This window comes from Gossypium arboreum, chromosome 1 (assembly GCF_025698485.1).
Source record: "Gossypium arboreum isolate Shixiya-1 chromosome 1, ASM2569848v2, whole genome shotgun sequence".
Taxonomy (NCBI): Eukaryota; Viridiplantae; Streptophyta; class Magnoliopsida; order Malvales; family Malvaceae; genus Gossypium; species Gossypium arboreum.
In genome coordinates this window covers 56408135-56429176 of record NC_069070.1, presented here as the reverse complement: position 1 = coordinate 56429176, position 21042 = coordinate 56408135, and positions in this window count along the sequence as shown.

Below are 21042 nucleotides of genomic sequence, written 5' to 3'. Positions count from 1 at the left end.
AAGTAATTCTCCACGATCGATATTGCACACTTAGTGCTTGATTTGAAAGTCCGCACACATAGTGCTCTTACTTATTCGCACACATAGTGCCACGTTTTCTCGCACACATAGTGCCATGGAATCTCGCACACATAGTGCCACTTAGTTTTTGTACACATAGTGCCGCATAACCTTGCACACATAGTGCTGAAATTTCTTATCTATAGCTACCACAATATCATAGATAGGTCAATAATCTGACATTCAATTTTCAAAAACTCGTACATACCATGGTTTCTTATCCAACTTATTTTGTGTCATTTATGTGCAATATTAACCGTAACTTAAATTACTTAAGAACTTACCTTTTTAGTCGGATGAACAACTCCGATCGGCTACTCAACCGCTTTCGCTTTCCCTTTAGCTGAACTTGGCTCCCTTTGATCTTGAGCTACAACTCCAACTCCAACTAGCAAAAGAGGGTGCTGAATTGCCTTAGTGTAATTTCTCTTTTTCTTTCCTTTTGTTTCGGTTTTTGCAAGAAGAAGAAGATGAACACTTATTTTTAATTTCTTCTTTTATTCCTATTTTTATTTTTTATTCATATTATTTATGATATTATAATCACTTATCAATATAATATTATGATTAAATTAAACTTAGTGGAGGAACATCATTACTTGGCCGGCCACTTAATGCATATTGGGCATTTTGCCATGCAAACCCAAACTTTCATACTTTGAAAATTATTTGGTCCTCACACATTTTCCTAACATATTTTCTAAGTTTCTCAACTAAGTCCTTTCAAGTGAAATTGACATTCATATGACTAAATTAAAACATCAAATTTTTCACACATGCACTATCACACATAGAAGTTATAAAAATTAATTTTTTTAAAAATTTTATGACTCGGTTTTGTTGTCCCGAAACCACATTCCGACTAGGGTCAAATTAGGGCTGTCACAATATTAACATCAACCATCAAGGCATCAAAATACCATAAGTACCACAAATTCAAAGAAACATTATATGTCATAAACATCAACTAACCATTAGACACAAGTTCACCTATACATGCCATCCTAACCATGACCAAAATATCAAAATCTATCAATATAATCCCTAGATAGTGTGATAGGTCTCCGAAAAGCTTCCAAACCAATCGAGCTTCTGATAATCTATAACATATAGGAAAGAAAAACAACGTAAGCATATAATGCTTAGTAAGTTCGTAAATCATGAACGTAACTTACCATTTCAATGCAAAATCTTATAAAATAGATATGAACCAATGCAACGTAGCTTGGGACAAGCTTAAGCATCATCAACAACACAGGTTAGTGATTAATCACATAACTTAGAAGAATTATCACATGGTAAGATAGATTTCATGAACTTAGCACATTTGAATTAAAACTTCCCATAAACATTGTTATACATACTTTGATCATCAACAATTCATACCTTTCCATAAATTCATGATAGAATCAATCGGAACACTTACCGTTCCTTCCCTTTACATGGCCGTTGAACCACTTAGAGTAATAGCAGATATGCGGGAAGCTCACATAAATTGTATTAAACATATGGTTGAAACCATTCCTTTTTCATTTCCTTTACGTTGATCCTCACTCGAGTAATAAATGGATCTGCTCACACAAGCTGACGATCGAAATGTAGCTTCACGATGCAACTCATACAAGCTGATGAGTATATGCAACAAATGCCGATACTTAGCAATCGGTAGGACATTTAGGACCAGCACCCGAAATATGATAACCTTAATGACATTTTATTTGTATCCTATACATTCCTAGGGTTCAAATGGAGCTCGATACTCATCGTAACGTCATTGGATTTCTATTGTAACATGATATGATAAATATCATAATAGCATTTAAGTCAAATAACATTAAAATATTATTTAAACATATGAACTTTGTAACACCCCTAACCCATATCCGTCGCCGGACTAGGGTTATGAGGCAATACTAGACAAATCGGAACATTTCACAATCATTTCACAATCAAAAGTCATGCATCATCATATCATATTCAAATATCAAATAAAGACCCTTTCTTAGGTCCACGAGACCTTAAACATACTTTGGAGAAGGTTTGGGACTAAACCGATCTCGTATAAAAGTTTCTAGGCACTTAGAAAAAAATCCTTGGAATCACAAGTCACACGCCTGTGTGAACAGGCTGTGTGCCTTACACGGCATTAGACACGCCCGTGTGTCTGGGCCGTGCCAAAATAGGGCATACATACTGACTTGTACCACACGACCGAAGACATGCCCGTGTGCCTTGGCCATGGTCGAAACTGACTTGGGTCACACGGCTAACCACAAACCCGTGTTTTTAGCCCGTGTACCCTTCGAAATGACCACACACGCCCATGTGTAAAGGCTGTGTGGCTCACATGGCCACCAAACATGCCCATGTGTCTAAGCCATGCTCGAGACTGACTTTAAATTGTAGGACTATCCTAGGGGACACATGACTTGTGTCACACACAGCTGAGACACACGCCCGTGTCTTTGCCTGTCTAGACAAGAATAGGCTACTTGAAAAGCCATTTTGCCACCCTATATACATAAGCTTTTAAAACCACATTTGATAACTCAAAATGCAACCAAAACATTTCCAAAACATCTCCACGTACCTGAGTCAGTTATTTATTCATTGAATCACGTATTTCTCAGAATGCCTATTGAACCATACGAAATTAAATAGGATATGTGGATAGCTCAGAAGGCTCGTACAATGCCAACGTCCTAGATGTGGTCTTACATGTAATCAAATATCGATGCCACTGTCCCAGACAGGGTCTTACACGAAATCAAATACGATGCCGATGTCCCAAACATGGTCTTACATGTAAATCTCAAATCGTTGCCAACATTCCAGACGTGGTCTTACATGAAAACACATATCGGAATCCTATATCATGGCATATGTATCCTAACTATTCCTATGGTTCGTAACGGACTTTCGGATATCATCACATTATCGAAATTTTCTCAATTTCACATATTGAGCTTCTATAACCATTCATCACAATTCAATATCATATAACATGAATAAATCAATTCAAACACAGTTATTTTTATATAGATTTACCTCGTATGGAAATGAACGAAAATGAACGACTATTCAATAACTTTCGACTTTCCCCAATCTAATTTCATTTTTTTTGGTTCTTGATCTATATAAATTCAAATTTAACTCTTTTATTCAACAAATCATTCAATTCAATCCATATACACATATTTAGGGCATTTTACAAATTAGCCCTCACATTTTTACATTTTAACACTTTAGTCCTTATTTCCGAAAATCACAAAATACACAAAATTTCTTTATACCCATACTTGGCCAAATATTCATGAAGTTCATATAGGCCCATATCTTTCATTTATTTCACATTTTAGTCCCTCAATTTACAAATTTCACAATTTAGTCCAAAATACTCAAATTCATCAAAAATCCCAATACAAAACATAGTAATCTAACACATATCTTTCATTTTCTATTAACTAACATCACAAAGCTCACAATTTCATCAATGGCATAACTCAAATTCATCATCAATTTCATGAATTGAAGCATGGGTTGTCGAAACATATTTAAGAGGTTTTAAAAAATGGGGTTCGACTTTAAAAACAAAAACAGGAGTCGCCACCAATCTTTTTAGGTGTGATTGGATCACCTTTAAAACATTTTGTTTTAAAATCATTAGTTTTGGTCTACGAAATCAGAAAATGGGTTCGAGAGCCGGTTACGTACGAGGAAGGGTTAGCACCCTCGTAACGCCCAAAAATTGGTACCTAATTGATTATCAAAATGTCCTTAATGTCGAAAATTTAACAAAAATTTAAGATGTAATCCTCTTTACAATATTTTGATTTCGAAAATTAGGGTTCACTTGTATCAAATGAATCAAAATATTACATCCAATAAGTTAGGACGCACTATTTTAAGACATTCGAGACTAAGCTAACCATTTTTAAAAATCCCTATCTTAAGACGTCAAAACGTCATATCCAGTAAGTTTGGATACAACTCTTTGAAATTTCAAGACAGTTCCTCGTATTTTGAAATCCTTTAAAAAATTTTAGAAAGGTGCTTGACTATTTGAACTCAATGAAAAAAGTGGCAACCCAGTAAGTTAGGGCACTACCTTTCTCGAAGTTTCCAAACATCAAGCATTGCTTTTATTTTTATAAAACTTTTAAATATTGTTTTAAATGACCTTTTAGAGTGACAATTCTGTATTACAAAACATAGATATTCAAATAACGTATATTACAAAATATTATAACACTTTATACAAATGCAATCACTATATATAGAGGGCAAAATAGAATAATAAAAATAATCATACTAAGCAAATAGGAATATACCCAAAAGAAAACATAATAAATGCACTAATTATATACAATATATCATAAATAAAACATTAAATAATATAAAAAACATGGTAAATATTAATGTGTAAAATATGTATGAGTAAAAATAGATGACATGCATAGAAAATGGATAAATAGAATCTACATAAAATATAAAATATACAATCCAATAATTTAATGTACACATGAATGGATTAATAAATGAAATGATGCATATAATACAATATATCAATGTACATATATATAAAACATGCATTTGAAAATAAATTATAAAAGTCTAAGATATTACATAACATATAAAATACATAACATAACAATAATACATTAATTCTAAAGTAAAACAAATATTGTATAATAATAAAAACATAAGTTTTAAAATATATGTATAATATAAACAATTGATAAATAGAATGAGCATATAATAAAAAATGTGATATTTAATAATAAATTTAAAATATAATATATAATAAAAATATATTTATAAGAAAATAATTATATAAAAATATAAAATATATTGGTTTAGAAAATAATGTATAAAATATCAAATATGTAAAAGAATTTATATTTATAATGAAATAATTATATAACATATATATAAATATAAGTTTAGAATAATATAAAATAAGTAATTAATGATGAAATATACGTATTATACAAATTATAATATTATAATATCTTCAAAATGTGTAATAATAGAATATAAATAAAGTAATTATTAACATATAAATAAAAATAAGTATATAATACAAGTTAAAAACCTTTAATGATAATAATATATAGATAAAATGTATAATAATATAAAAATGACATAATAATATATAAATAATAATGTAAAATAATAATAATTTGTGAAAAATAATATATAATAAAATAATTATATAATATATAATATAAAAATAAGGTTAAAAATAAAACAAATAACAATATAAAATATATATATATAATAATAATAATAATAATAATAATAATAATAATAATAAATATATAGGGTTAGATTTGAAGTTCAATAAAATTACAGGGCGAATTTAAAAAAATAAAGCTGAATTAAGGTCCTAATTAAAACACGCGTAAAACGAAAGGGACTCATTGGGCAAAACGCCCTATTCCCAAAATGGCAGCGTTTTAATTCTGTGTTTAAAAGGGTCGGGGATCAAATTGAAATCAAAATAAAAATAGTGGGCAAAAATTAAAAATTGCAATAAACTTAATTTAAAAGATGAAAAGACAGAAGGACTAAAGGGATAAATATCCCATTTTCTTAAAACACGCGGACCCTCCGGGTCGGATCCTGGGCCCTATATAAGTTAAATTTTAATTTTAAATTTCATTTCTAACACCCCGTTTTAAAAAAAACCAAAAAAAACTCTGAAACCCTCTTCCCCGTCCTCTGGCCTGAGTTCCAACAACGGCCGATGGCCACCGCTCCAGGTGCCCACGCACCGCCATGCATGGCGGTCGGAAGGCCAAAAATCCTTCCTCTTGCTGTCAAAACACAGGTAGTACTTCTCCTCTTTATTTTAAAAAGTATTTTTTTTGTATTACAACTTAAAAAAATGAACTGTTTTCCCTTTGATTTTCAAATCTGTTTTTGGATCGTCTGTTATATTAAAAATACATGTATATATATAAATAAAAAACAGAAGGAAATAATAGAGAATAAAAACAGTAAAACCTTTGAATCTGTCGTGAGTTTTTATTTCTTCTATATTGTTTGTACATGTGTGTTTAAAACCAAAAAAAACTCCCCCCATTACAATGTTTAGATCTGGGCTTTATAGCCACTGTTAACCGTTACAAATTTGGTATAAAAATCTTTCCTATTTCATGCCGTTTTTTGCTTCTTTCCTTTGCTATTTTCTCTTCCTTTTTTTTGCAGGTAATCACAAGATCTCTGGCGGAGATAAAGGGGACCTTCGTTTGGTGCTTGCGGTGTGAGGAGAGGGCTAGGGTTTCTAACCCTAGCCGAATGCTTCTAAATTTTGGGCCTCTGAGAGTTTGAGTCTGTAACGGGTAGGGATGGTTTAGATCTGTTAGGTCGGGTTAGGTATTGGGTTAAGTTTGGCTGATGGATCTGTGTATTTGGGCTACGGGACTGCTTTGGGGTTTTGGGTAGTAACAGTGGGCCTGCTGGGTAGGCTCACGGTTTGTTGGGTCACGGGTATTGTAATGGGTAGGTTTAGGTGGGTTATTGGGTTTTAACATTTGTAAAAGGACTGTTAAAAAAAACTTTTATTATTATTATTTTGATATTTTGGACTATGCCTTGGATTCCAATGGGATGGGAAAAATTGAGGTATTACACGGGCTAGGTAGTATATTAAGCAACAATCTCAAAAACATAAAAATTATCAAAAATGGATCAAAACACATACCTAAATTTAAGCTCAAAGTGTCGAAACCCTAAATAGCCATGAAATCTTTTTTTCTTCTTTATTTCAGCAAAGATGATGAATAATGGATCCATTTTATGCCTTTGTTTTATTATAAACATTATAATAGCCATTTTACCAATTTAGCCTTAATATAAAAAACATTTAAACTTATAATGGATGTCCAACAATGTCCATTTAATATATCAATGATCTAATAACATAATAAGGACCTCACATTTAATAAACCAAAGAAATTGGACACTTTTAACAAATAACTAGCCACTTTTAGATTTTACGCGATTAGGTCCTTTTTCTAAATTAAGCACACAAACGATCAAATTTTTTTACGAAACTTTCACACATGCCTAACCACATACTGAAAACACGAAAAATAATATTAAAATATTTTTTTGACCTCAGATTTGTGGTGCCAAAATGTAACACCCCAAACCCGTGACCGTCACCGGATTTGAACACGTGGTGTTACCGGGCTTACTTCCCTTATTTCTCTCTTTGTAAAATCTGATTGCTGTTCTAGGCAGGCTAGCTAACTGCGTCACTGTCCCCTTAAAAATCATATCTCGAGTTTCAAAACTCGGAAACTGATTCTGTAAATTTTCCCTGAATTTAGACTCATATATCTATCCATGTATTTATTTCTAGAATTTTTGGTTGGGCCAATTGGTATAGTTTATTAGTTAAAGTCACCAATGTTACAGGAGTCGACTACACTGACCTTCGCGCGTTAAAACTTGAATATCTCTCTGTACAGGGCTTTAATACTGGTGCCGTTTCTTTCTAATGAAACTAGACTCAAAATTGAATCTGCACATATAAGGAATGACTTATAATTCTTTCTGGATAATGTATAGTAAATTTTCAAAGTCACGACAGGGGACCCAGAAACCGTTCTGGCCCTGTCTCACGAGAACTTTAATATCTCTCATTATACTGCTCATATGGTTGTTTCGTTCCATCCATATTAAACTAGATTCATCAAAGTTCAATTTCATAATTTATTCACTATTTAATTATACTTCTACTATTTTTAGTGATTTTTCAATCTCACCTCACTGCTGCTGTCCGCAACAGTTACTGCAGTAGACTATGCCAATTTCATGAATCTTTCCTTGGCCTTAATCATCCATCATACATGACACAAATTATGGCCACCTTATCAAAATTAAAGTTTCTAAGACTCGTGGCTATAGGTTCTAGCATCCCACTCGACGACCACATAGGCCATTTTCACATGGCTTAAAGTTTACAACCCACAGTTCAACAATTATCATCACTCCATACACATACAATTTCATTTATACATATATAGCATTCCATTAAACACAATTGCATAGATTTTCCAATCATTTAAGCAATATCAAACATATGTGCTTAATGACTTACCTTGTGTTGGGCAAAATGGTTCCAACTCGGCTACTCGATGTTCTTTCCTTTGCCTTTGCTTGTTTCTCCACCTCGAGCTTCTTGAGCTTAGTCAATAAATAAACTAGTTTAACCGTCTTGCCAAATATTTATACATATATACATGACATCAACTATACTATCATCATTAATACATCAATTCACAAAATTTTATCTCATGAGCATATGACCCATTTTTTACCCCATATGGCGAATGTATGTATATATATATATACAATGTCAACTATAACATCTTTTAATCACCTAATTTCATCTCAAATTCCCATGACCGATCACACCTATACTTACATTCCAATATTCTAATATTCAAAATCACGTTCTAAATACAATAGTCATGAACAATGCCGAATCCTTGTGTGTTCAAACATGAATTATTTTACTTAAATCAAAACATATAAACATTCACAACTCGTATTCTTAGGAAGGCCGATTTATTTCCATAGTACATTCCTCATCAATACTTAGATGAACAACCAAAATCCCTACCTTTATACCCTAGCCGAATGCTCCTATCATCCATAAAATTACAAATTTTAGCATGGGCTAAGTAGGAATCATTTAACATGCAAATAAACTCCTATCTCCAACACTTAATCATTCGGCATATTGTCTAAATACACATGAGAAATCTCATCTTCCTTGACCTTACCAAGAGTGCACCCACACTTCAACTTAGCATATTACAAAACCAAATCAACAAATTCAATGCTTACCTCCTAGTAGCCAAAGATACTTGCGAATTGACCTAGGTAAATCTTCCTTCCTTTCACTTTTTTTTTTTCAAGAACAACCAAAAGAATGAACAATGAATGAACAAAACCTTTTTTTTTCTTTTCTTTCTCTCTAGCTACTGCACAATGGGGGGCATCCATGCTCATTTTTTTCATTTCTTTAATGCTAGTTTTTATTTTATGGCTTCCTACATACACCACTAGCAAAACATGTTGGAAACATGTTTCCTTTGCCCATAATCTTGTCATGGCCGCCACTCACCTTAGGAAAGGGGTTATTTGACATGCAAGGACAACCATTTTCCCACATGTATTAATAGGCCACCTTACATTTGCCTAGCACATTTCTAAATTTTCTCACATAAGTCCTATTTGATAAAATTCACTTACAATTAACAAAATCCAAACATTCAATTTTTCACACATTCATATTCACATATTCTAGACAATAAATATTACGTTAGAACATTTCGGTGACTCGGTTTAGCGGTCCCGAAACCGCTTTCCGACTAGGGTCACTTTAGGGCTGTCACACAAAACCACTGTTTTGACTAGGGTCTAAACTGGACTATTAGAAACTTACCTCGATTTTAAATAAGTCGATATATGATCACTAATCTAAGACGTTATATTTTCCTCAATATAGATCACGACGAGGCTTGATCTAAATATGTAAATTCAATCCATTTAAGATTCATTCTATTCAATTCAATCCAAAATTCATACTTTTGCAAAATTACATTTTTATCCCTAATATTTTAACTTCTTTACAATTTAGTCCTTAAGTCATAAATTAACATTTATGCAATTTCATCCTTATATCATGCTTGCTGATTCACCTAGGGACTCCTATCAACCTACATAAATTATCAATTCACAATTTCATCATGATATTTTACTACTTTAACATATAAGTCCCTAAATGATAATTTCATCAAAAATCACTTTACAAAAGTTATTTATTTAAGAAAAAAGATTCATTTTCTTCCATAAAACTTCAAAAACCACACAAATACATCCATGGAAAAACCCTAACCCTTTAACAATTTTGCAAATTAGTCCCTGGGCTAGCTAGATTAACTTACAACGATTTCAAAAACATAAAAATCATTAAAAATGAGATGAAATTTCACTTACATGCTAGCCAAACAAGTGACAGAAGCTCTCAAACCCTAACCATGGCTTCTTCAATGTTAAATTTCGGTGAAGATGAAGTAAAATGATGATAAATTATGTTTTTCTCCTTATCTTACTTTACTTATTTACCAAACTACTTATTTAACCTTTATTATTAACCTTAAAATCACCTATTTAATGTCCATGTAAGTCCACTAACAATCAAAATGGTCTAATTACCATTTAAATTCCTTAACAATTTAATTTCATAGCTAAAAGATACCTTTAACTAATAGAACTCTACTTTTGCACCTTTTCCGATTTTGTCCTTTTTACCAAATTAAGTAGGCAAATGATAAAATTTCTTAACAAAATTTTTATACGACACTACGAACATACTGTAGAAATTAAAATAATAATGAAATAAATATTTTCATGTAAAATTTGTGGTCCCAAAACCACTGTTCTGATTTCACAGAAAACGGGCTGTTACAAATCTCCCAACCTAAAGGAATTTTAGTCCTCGAAAATCTTATCAGAAAAGAGGTTCAGGTATTGCACTTTCATATCTTCTTCTGATTCCCAGGTAGCTTCTTCTATTCCGTGTCATTTCCAAAAAGCTTTCACTAAAGCTATGCTTTTATTTCTCAATTTTTTATTCTCTCGACATCAACAGGTGAAATTACGTGTGAAGGGTTTGATTGATACCATCATAACATAGATACGTGAAATACATTGTGGATCTTTTCTAACTCTAACAAAGTAAATCTATAAGCTACGGTCCAATTCTTTCAACAATCTCATACGACCCGATAAACCGAGGACTTAACTTTCCTTTACGATCGAATCGAAGAACTTTCTTCTAGGGCGATACTTTCAAGAACACTTTGTTGCCAACTTGAAATTCAATGTCTTTTGTTTTTAAATTTGCATAAGATTTCTGTCGGTCTGAAGCTACTTTCAAATTGTCTCGAATTACTTTAACCTTATTTTCGGTTTCTCATACCAATTCAACCCTGTGAAGCTTTTTCTCATTGAGCTCAGTCCAATACAATGGAGTTCTATATCTTCGACTATACAAAGCTTCATACGGTGTCATCTTTATACTCGATTGATAACTATTGTTGTATGCGAATTCTACTAATAGTAAAAATCTTTCCCAGATACCTTCGAACTTAAAACATAGCATCAAAACATATCTTCGAGTACCTGAATCACTCGCTCAGACTGACCATCGGTTTGGGAATGAAACATGGTACTAAAATGCAAACGAGTACCTAAAGCGTCATCTAACTTGCTCTAGAATCGAGATGTAAACAGTGGGTCTCTATCAGAAATAATAGAATCTAACACCCCATGCAATCTGACAATCTCTGCAACATATAATTATGCTAGTCTCTCGAGTTAATAATCTATACGTATTGGAATAAAATGGGTGGATTTCGTCAAACTATCAATAATGACCCAAACTACATCTTTCTTGCTCGGAGACAAAGGTAGTCCTGATACAAAATCCATCGTGATGCGCTCCCATTTCCATTTCAGAATTATCACTTGCTGTAACAAACAAGAAGGTACCTAATGTTTGGCTTTAACTTGCTGACAAACTAAACATCTCGATACATACTCAGAAATCTTTCGTTTCATACCTGGCCACCAGTACATTTGTCTCAAATCAGAGTACATCTTATTGCTACCAGGATGAACATACAAACTACTATTATGAGCTTCTTGTAAAATCTTCTGAACGAGATATGAATTTATCTAAACTCAAATTATGCCTTTGAAATATAAACTATCATCAGATCCGATCTGAAAGTCTGAATCAGGAGTCATTTCAATCCGTTTCCATTTAGCCATCAATACATCATCGCATTTCTGAGCTTAGCAAATCTGTTGTAAAAGCATCGGTCTAGCTTTCAACTCAACTAAGATCAAACCGTCATCAGACAACAAAAATCACATGTTCAACACTCTCAAGGCAAATAAATATTTTCTACTCAAAGCATCAGCAACAACATTAGCTTTTCCTGGATGATAATCAATGATCAAATCATAGTCTTTCAATAATTCGAGCCATCTACGTTGTCTCAAGTTTTAATCTTTTAGCGACATTAAATACTTCAAGCTTTTATAATCTGTGAAGAGATGACATTTTTCTCTATATAAATGATGTCGCCAAATCTTCAAAGCAAACACAACCGTTACAAGCTCTAAATCATGAGTAGGATAATTTGTTTCGTGCAACTTTTACTGTTTAGAAGCATATACTATTAGTTTGCCCTATTGCATTAAAACACAACCCAATACATTCAACGATGCATCATTGTAAATAAAAAATTCTTTACCCGACTCTGGCTGAACTAACATTGGTGCCTCGGTTAACAATGATTTTAATTGATTAAAGCTTTGCTGACATTTCTCTGACCACTCGAACTTAACATCTTTCTGTAATAGTCCCATCAACGGTGTGGCAATCATCGGGAATCCCTTAACAAGTCTTCTGCAGTATCTGGCTAAACTTAGAAAACTTTGAACTTCAAATACATTTCTCGGAGGCTTCCAATATACTATTGCTTAAATCTTGCTCGAATTAACTCTAATGCCCTCGAATGATACAACATGTCCCCAAAATCTGACTTCTTGAAACCAAAATTCACATTTTCTAAACTTAGCGAATAATTGCTTTTCATGAAAAGTTTCCAAAACAATTCTCAAATGCTCAGCAGCTCTGTCTCATCCTGTGAATAAATCAAAATATCATCAATGAATACAACGAAGAATCTGTCTAAATACGGCTTAAAGATTCTGTTAATCAAATCCATAAATACTGCAGGTGCATTAGTCAAACCAAACGACATTATAAGAATTTCATAATGTCCGTACTTGGTCCTAAACGTGGTTTTTAGCACATCTGAGTCTTTAACTCACAACTGATAGTAACCAAAACAAAGATCAATTAAGAACACTGTTGTAGCTTTCAACTAATCAAACATATCATCAATACGCGAAAATGGATACTTATTCTTGATCGTGACTTTATTGAGCTGTCAATAGTCAATACATAATTGCATGGATTCGTTCTTTTTCTTAACAAATAGAACATGTGCACCCCAAGGAGAAAAACTGGGTTGAGCAAAACCCCTATCTGTCAACTCTTACAGCTGTGCTTTCAACTCTTTCAATTCTGTAGGTACCATTCTGTAAGGAGCTATCACTATTGAAGATGTTCCTGACACTAACTCAATAGCAAACTCAACCTCTCTGATCAACAGTAACCCGAGTAATTTCTTTGAAAACACATCTGAATACTCACATACCATTGGAAATGATTTTAGCTTCAATTCAGAAACTTTAGAATCAAATTTGTAAGCAAGATACGCATCACAACCTTTTCTAACATATCTCTATGCTGACATAGCCGAAATAACATTAAACATGCTATCTAGTCTATCTGATTCAATCTGAAGCTTTTCATTGTTCTGACACTTTAACACAATAAGCTTTCATCTACAGTTTACAATAGTATCATGCAAAGTTAACCAATCCATACCCAAAATCACGTTAAACTCATCAAATGGTAGTAGCATCAAATCGGCCGAAAAGTTACAACCCCAAATCATCAAAGGATAGCTTTTTACAAACCTTATCAATTAACACATACTGACCTAGGGGGTTCAGTACTTTAACTGCAAATTCAGTAGACTCAACAAATAATTTCTTACTTGACACTAAATTCATGCATACATACGAATGTGTTGATCCCAGATCAATCAAAGAAGTAACATCAGTTACAAAGATAAAAAATGTACCAGTGATAACATCTGGTGCTGGCACTTCCTCTCTTGCACGTATTGCATACCTCTAGTAGGTGCTCGTGCCTCGGATCTCACAATAGAGTCATTTGTCCCATTGCAACTATTTCCCACATTTTCAAGGTTCCTTAGTGGTCTACCTTTCGCAGCTGTATTGCTCGGTCTAATTAAGTCTTTTCCTTTTCGGGCCTCTCCAAGCAGTCTCGAATAAAATGTTGATATGAACCATATTTGAAACACACCCCGTCTTTCATCTTGCACTCACCAAAATGTTGACATCCACATTGATGACAATCGGGCTTATTGCACTTACAACTACCTATGCTCTTTACGGACATAACCCAAAGTTTTGAACTCACATGCTGTTTACCTTGGTCTCTACTAGAGTAACCCACTGAAGCTAACGATCAATTATGATATTCTTTTGATTTCTTCGAAGGTGACGGGTATCACTTTCCCAGATGCTATTTTCTCAAATCACGGGTTTCAAAATTGGCTTTTTTCTTTTCTTTACTAAGCTCTTCAACCTTGTGTGCTCGACCAACTAAAATCACAAATTCTTTTAATTTAATAATCTCGACAAATAACTTTATATCTTTATTGAGCCATATTCGAACGTTTACACATGAAAATCTCGATTGATATACATTCTTGGGCATATTTGCTAAGTTGCACAAATTTCCTCTCATACTCAAATATAGACATTTGACCCTGCTTCTGTTCCAGAAATTCTTTATGTTTCTTACCAAGAAACCTTTGACTTATGTATTTATTTTGAAACTCAGTTTGAAAGAATTCCCAGTCTACTCGCTCTCTCAGCACCACTGAAACCAAAGTGTTCCACCATTCGTAAGTTGAGTCTTTCAATAAGGAAATAACACATTTCACTCATTCTGTCGGTGTATAAGAAAATTCATCAAAAACCATGATCATGTTTTCTAACCAAAACTTGGGTTTCTCTAGATCATCTTCATATGTAGCTTTAAACTCTTCGGCCTCATATTTATGAATTTTATCAATTGGCGGCTTGCTAACTCGCATTGGTTCCAACCCTAAAGGACTACAGGGGGTCGTTGGGGAATAAGTGGGGTGGAAGTCATTGAGCCATCGGGTTCATTCGTACAAACTCGATAAATCATTCATTAATCATTTGGAAAAAGGCTTCTTTAGCCTCTCCTCTATGGCCCTAAGATATGGGCCTACTGCCACTCGACGCTACTCCGTGTATGAAGGCTTGCGCATTACATTCAGCCTCATCAAAATTAGCTCGGTTGGATGACAATTTCTATATGAAAGCATAATTCAAAACGAGTAAGAGTTATCACACTATAACAGGTTATATAATGGCATATATTTTTAGACTCGTACACACTACGTTTAATCTGAAAATTGACTAAACTACAGCTCTGATACCACTAAATGTAACACCCTTAACCCAATCCATCATTAGAATAAGATTACAGACCATTACCGTAAAAACATGAATTGAAAATCATTCATTTTGAAAAATTTAATAAATGATATCATAATCCATTCAAATACATGCATATCGTCCCTTGTTTGAGCCCTCGAGGCCTTAAAAGCACTTTAGAAATGTTTCGGGACTAAATCAGAAACATATGAAACCTTAAGGAAAAAGTTAGAAAAATTCACACTGTAGGGGGTCACACAGTCATGTGGCCAGGCTATGTGCCTCACATGGTCGAGACACACGCTCGTGTCTCAGGATGTGTAACATTCAAAATAGGGACACATGGCCATTTCCCAGCCTGTGTCTGTGCCCGTGTAACTCTCTGACTTGGGTCACATGCCCAAGCCACACGTCCATGTGCTAGGTCGTTGAACTCTCAAAATTGCCTCACATGCCCATGTCCTAGACTGCGTAACTATATGGCTTGCAACTCTTTAAAATCTACAAGGGACACACAGCTGTGTCGCCTGGCCATGTGTCACACATGGTTAAGACACACGTCCGTGCCTTAGACTGTGTAGACAAGAAATAGGCCAAAATCAAGTCATTTCTTTCACCCAATTCAAGCACATACCTACAAGCTGTTTGTACATAAAACCAAGACCATAAATCATGTCCAATACATGCATAAAATAACCAAATCTCTATACCAAATATCTATACAACCAATATGCCAAAGGGCACCTCAATCACAATTTATCAAACCTATCTAAACTTGTGCATATTTGTCCGTTCATCAACCATTCACAACTAACTTATTTTTGTATGAAACCCTACCATATTTTACCATATTTTTGCCAACACAAATAGCTCATAACTACCTCAAAGCATAGCTCAACTTGGCCACATTATAAACATACCAATACATACCAACACATGCCAAATTCTGGTCATTCGAAACATGCATCAACCAATCCATATTAACATTAACCATCAAGGCATAAAAATACCATAAGTAACACAAATTCAAAGAATCATTACGTGTAATAAATATCAACTAACCATTAAACACAAGTTCACCTATACATGCCATCATAACCATGATCAAAATATCAAAATCTACCGATATAATCTCTGGATAGTGTGATAGGTCTCCGACAAGTTCCAAACTGATTGAGCTTCTGATAAGCTATAAAATATAGGAAAGAAAAACAACATAAGCATATAATGCTTAATAAGTTCGTAAATCTTGAACATTGCTTACCATTTCAATACAAAATATTATAAAATAGACATGAATCAATCCAACATAGCTTGGTACAAACCTAAGCATCATTGATAACACAAGTTAGTGATTAATTACAGAACTTAGCAAAGTCATCACATGGCAAGATAGATTTCATGAACTTAGCACATTTGAATTCGTACTTTCCATAAACATGGTTATACATACTTTGATCATCAAAAATTCATACCTTTCCATAAATTCACAGTAGAATCAATTGAAACAATAACTATTCCTTCCTTTTACATGTCTGTTGAACTGCTTAGAATAATATCGGATACGCGGGAAGCTCACACAAAGTGTGCTAAACATATGGTCAAAACCATTCCTTTTCTTTTTTCTTTACATCGATGCTCACTCGAGCCATAAATGGGTTTGCTCACATAAGCTAACGGTCAGAATGTAGCTACACGATGCCGCCCACACAAGCTGATAAGTATCCACAATAAATGCTAGAACTCAGCCATTGGTAAGTCATTCTGGACCAACATCCGAAAAATGGTAACCTTAATGACACGTTATTTGTATCCTATACATTCTTAAGGTTCAAACAGGGTTCGATAGTCGTCGTAACATCATTGGACTTTCGTCGTAACATGATATGATATATAACCTCCCAAACCCGACTTAGACGTTATGGCTAGATTGAGAAGGCTACATTAGCAACATAAATGGCTAAGCTAACTTACGTTACTTTTTAAGACTTTGAAAAAAACTCATTTTAGAGAAAACCATAGTTGTACTTTGAGTTAGCTTAAAAACATTCATTCATTAGGTTATGTATGCTTAGGATTCTTTTTATTGTTGATAGTGTTGTTTTAGAAAACCGTTTGTGTGACACCCCTAAAGTGACCCTAGTCGGAAAGTGGTTTCGGGACCGCTAAACCGAGTCACCGAAGCATTTGAATGTGATATTTATTGTCTAGAATATGTGAATATGAATGTGTGAAAGTTTTAAGCTTCGATTTAGTAAATTGCATGTGAATTTAGTCAATAGGACTTATGTGTGACACTTTTGAAATGTGATAGGTTAATCTATAAGGATCTATTAGTGCATGTAATTGAAGGGGTGGACTTGCATAGGAAAAATTGACATGCAAGTCCTCCCTTTTGATTACATGCACTATTAGATCCTTGTAGATTAGCCTATCACATTTCAAAAGTGTCACACAAGTCCTTTTGATTAAATTCACATGCAATTTACTAAATCGAAGCTTAAAATTTTCGCACATTCATATTCACATATTTTAGACCATAAATATCACATTCAAATAATTTGGTGACTCGGTTTAGTGGTCCCGAAATCGCTTTCCGACTGGGGTCACTTTAGGGCTGTCACAACTCTCCCCCACTTAAGAAATTTTTGTCCCCGAAAATCTTACCGGTAAATAGGTTTGGGTATCGCTCTTTCATAGAGTTCTCGGGTTCCCAAGTAGCTTCTTCGATTCCATGTTTGAGCCATAACACTTTTACTAACAGAACCCTTTTGTTTCGCAACTCCTTCACTTCACGAGCTAGGATGCGAATCGGTTCTTCTTCATAACTCATATCGGGTTGAATTTCAACCTCTGATGGATTAATCACGTGTGACGGATCGGATCTATAACGTCGAAGCATCGAAACATGAAAGACGTCATGAATCCTTTCAAGTTCAGGGGGCAAAATCAATCTATACGCAACTGGACCGACTCGTTCGGATATCTCATATGGCCCGATAAACCTCGGACTCAGTTTGCCCTTACGGCCAAATCTGAGTATCTTTTTCCAAGGTGAGACCTTAAGAAACACTTTGTCTCCCACCTGATACTCAATATCTCTTCGTTTTAAATCCGCATACGACTTCTGACGATCTGATGCTGACTTCAGACTTTCACAAATTATTCTTACTTTCTGTTCAGTATCTTTAATCAAATCCACTCCGAAAATTTTACTCTCACTGAGCTCGGTCCAAAACAATGGCGTACGGCATTTACGCCCGTACAAAGCTTCGTAAGGTGCCATCTTAATACTTGATTGAAAACTATTGTTGTAAGCGAATTCAATCAAAGGTAAATATCGTTCCCATGAACCACTGAAATCGAGGATGCAACATCTCAACATATCCTCAAGTATCTGAATTATCCGCTCGGATTGACCATCGGTTTGGGGGTGAAAGGCGGTGCTGAAATGCAACTTGGTACCCAAAGCTTCTTGCAATTTCTTCCAAAATCGTGAGGTGAATCTCGGATCTCTATCCGACACGATAGAAATAGGTACCCCGTGTAATCTCACAATCTGAGAAACATACAATTCAGCTAGTTTATCCATTGAAAAATCCGTACGTACGGGGATAAAGTGAGCCGACTTAGTCAATCTATCAACAACGACCCATATCGCATCTTTCTTACTTGCCGACATTGGCAACCCAGATACAAAATCAATCGTTACTCGATCTCATTTCCATTCAGGTATCATGATCGGTTGGAGTAAACCCGTAGGCACTCGATGTTCCGCCTTCACTTGCTGACATATTAAACACTTCGAAACAAAATCCGAAATGTCTCGTTTCATACCATACCACCAAAACTGACGTCTTAGGTCGTTGTACATTTTCGTACTCCCCGGGTGGACTGACATTCGGCTACAATGAGCTTCATTCAGAATTATCAAAATAAGTTCTGAATTTCTTGGAATACACAAACGATTTCTGAACCTCAAACAATTGTCATCATCAACTTGAAACTCTGATTCCACATTCGGAACACATTCAGCCCGTTTTGCAACCAATTCATCATCGACTTTCTGAGCCTCGTGAATTTGATGAATCAATAATGGTTTGGCTTTTAATTCAGCTATTAACACATTGTCGGGTAGAACAGACAAGTGTACATTCATCACTCGTAAAGCGAACAGTGATTTACAACTTAAGGCATCTGCAACCACATTAGCCTTTCCCGGGTGATAGTCAATGACAAGCTCATAATCCTTTAACAGCTCGAGCCAACGTCTTTGTCGCAGATTTAAGTCTCTTTGAGTCATCAAATATTTGAGACTTTTGTGATCCGAATACACATGGCACTTCTTGCCATATAAATAATGTCGCCATATTTTCAAAGCAAATACGATGGCAGCTAATTCGAGATCATGAGTCGGATAATTTTTCTCATGTGGCTTTAATTGTCTCGACGCATAGGCCACAACTCGACCTTCTTGCATCAATACGTAACCTAACCCAAGTAGGGAGGCATCACTATAGATGACAAACTCTTTGCCTGATTCGGGCTGCACTAAAATTGGAGCTTCAGTCAAATAAGTTTTCAGTTAATCAAAACTTTTCTGACATTTTTCCGTCCATTCGAACTTAACATCTTTTGAAGTAGCTTCGTCATGGGTGTGGCTATCATCGAGAAACCTTTTACAAACCGTCGGTAGTAACCTAAGTCCCAAAAAGCTCGAACCTCGAGAATATTTCTGGAGGCTTCCAGTTAAGTATGGCTGAAATTTTGCTCGGTCAACTCGAATACCCGTCGCGGATACCACATGACCCAAGAAGCTAACCTCTCTTAACCAAAACTCACACTTCTTGAACTTAGCATATAATTGCTTATCCCGTAAAATTTGCAATACTAATCTCGTGTGCTCAAGATGTTCGGTCTCGTCTCTTGAATAGACCAAGATGTCGTCAATGAACACAACTACGAACCGGTCCAAATCATGTCTCAAGATCCGATTCATCAAATCCATAAATACCGCAGGGCATTAGTGAGCCCAAACGGCATCACTAAGAACTCGTAGTGGCCGATCTCGCTCGAAAGCGCTTTTGGGTATATTCAATCTCAAATTCATGGCGGTAATACCTCGATCTCAAATCTATCTTTGAAAACACCGAGGCTCCCTTTAGTTGATCAAACAAGTCATCAATACGCTGTAACGGATATTTATTCTTTATCGTCACTTTATTCACCGACGATAGTCAATGCACAACCTCATGGTTTCGTCCTTCTTTTCACAAACAATCTTGGTGCACCCTAAGGTGAGAAACTTGGTCGAGTGAAACCTCTATCCGTCAACTCTTGCAACCGAGCTTTCAATTCTTTTAACTCGGTTGGTGCCATACGATCACGGAGCTATCGAAATTGGCGTAGTTCCGTACAAGCTCAATACCAAACTCTACCTCCCGAACAGTGGTAAACCCGGTAATTCTTCGGAAAAACATCCGGTATTCACAAACCACCAGCAGATTCGGGTTTTTTTCTAATTTTTGTCATCAAGTACATACGCAAGGTATGCTTCACACCCTTTCTTACATATTTCGGGCCAACATTGCGATATTACAATGGCAACCCTTTAAGTCCGTAGACTCAACTCGGGTTATCTCGTTATTTGCGCACCTCAAATCAATAGTCTTGCTTTTGCAATTCACAACCGCATCATGCACGGTCAACCAATCCAAACTAAGAATAACATCAAATTCATCAAACGGCAAAAGCATC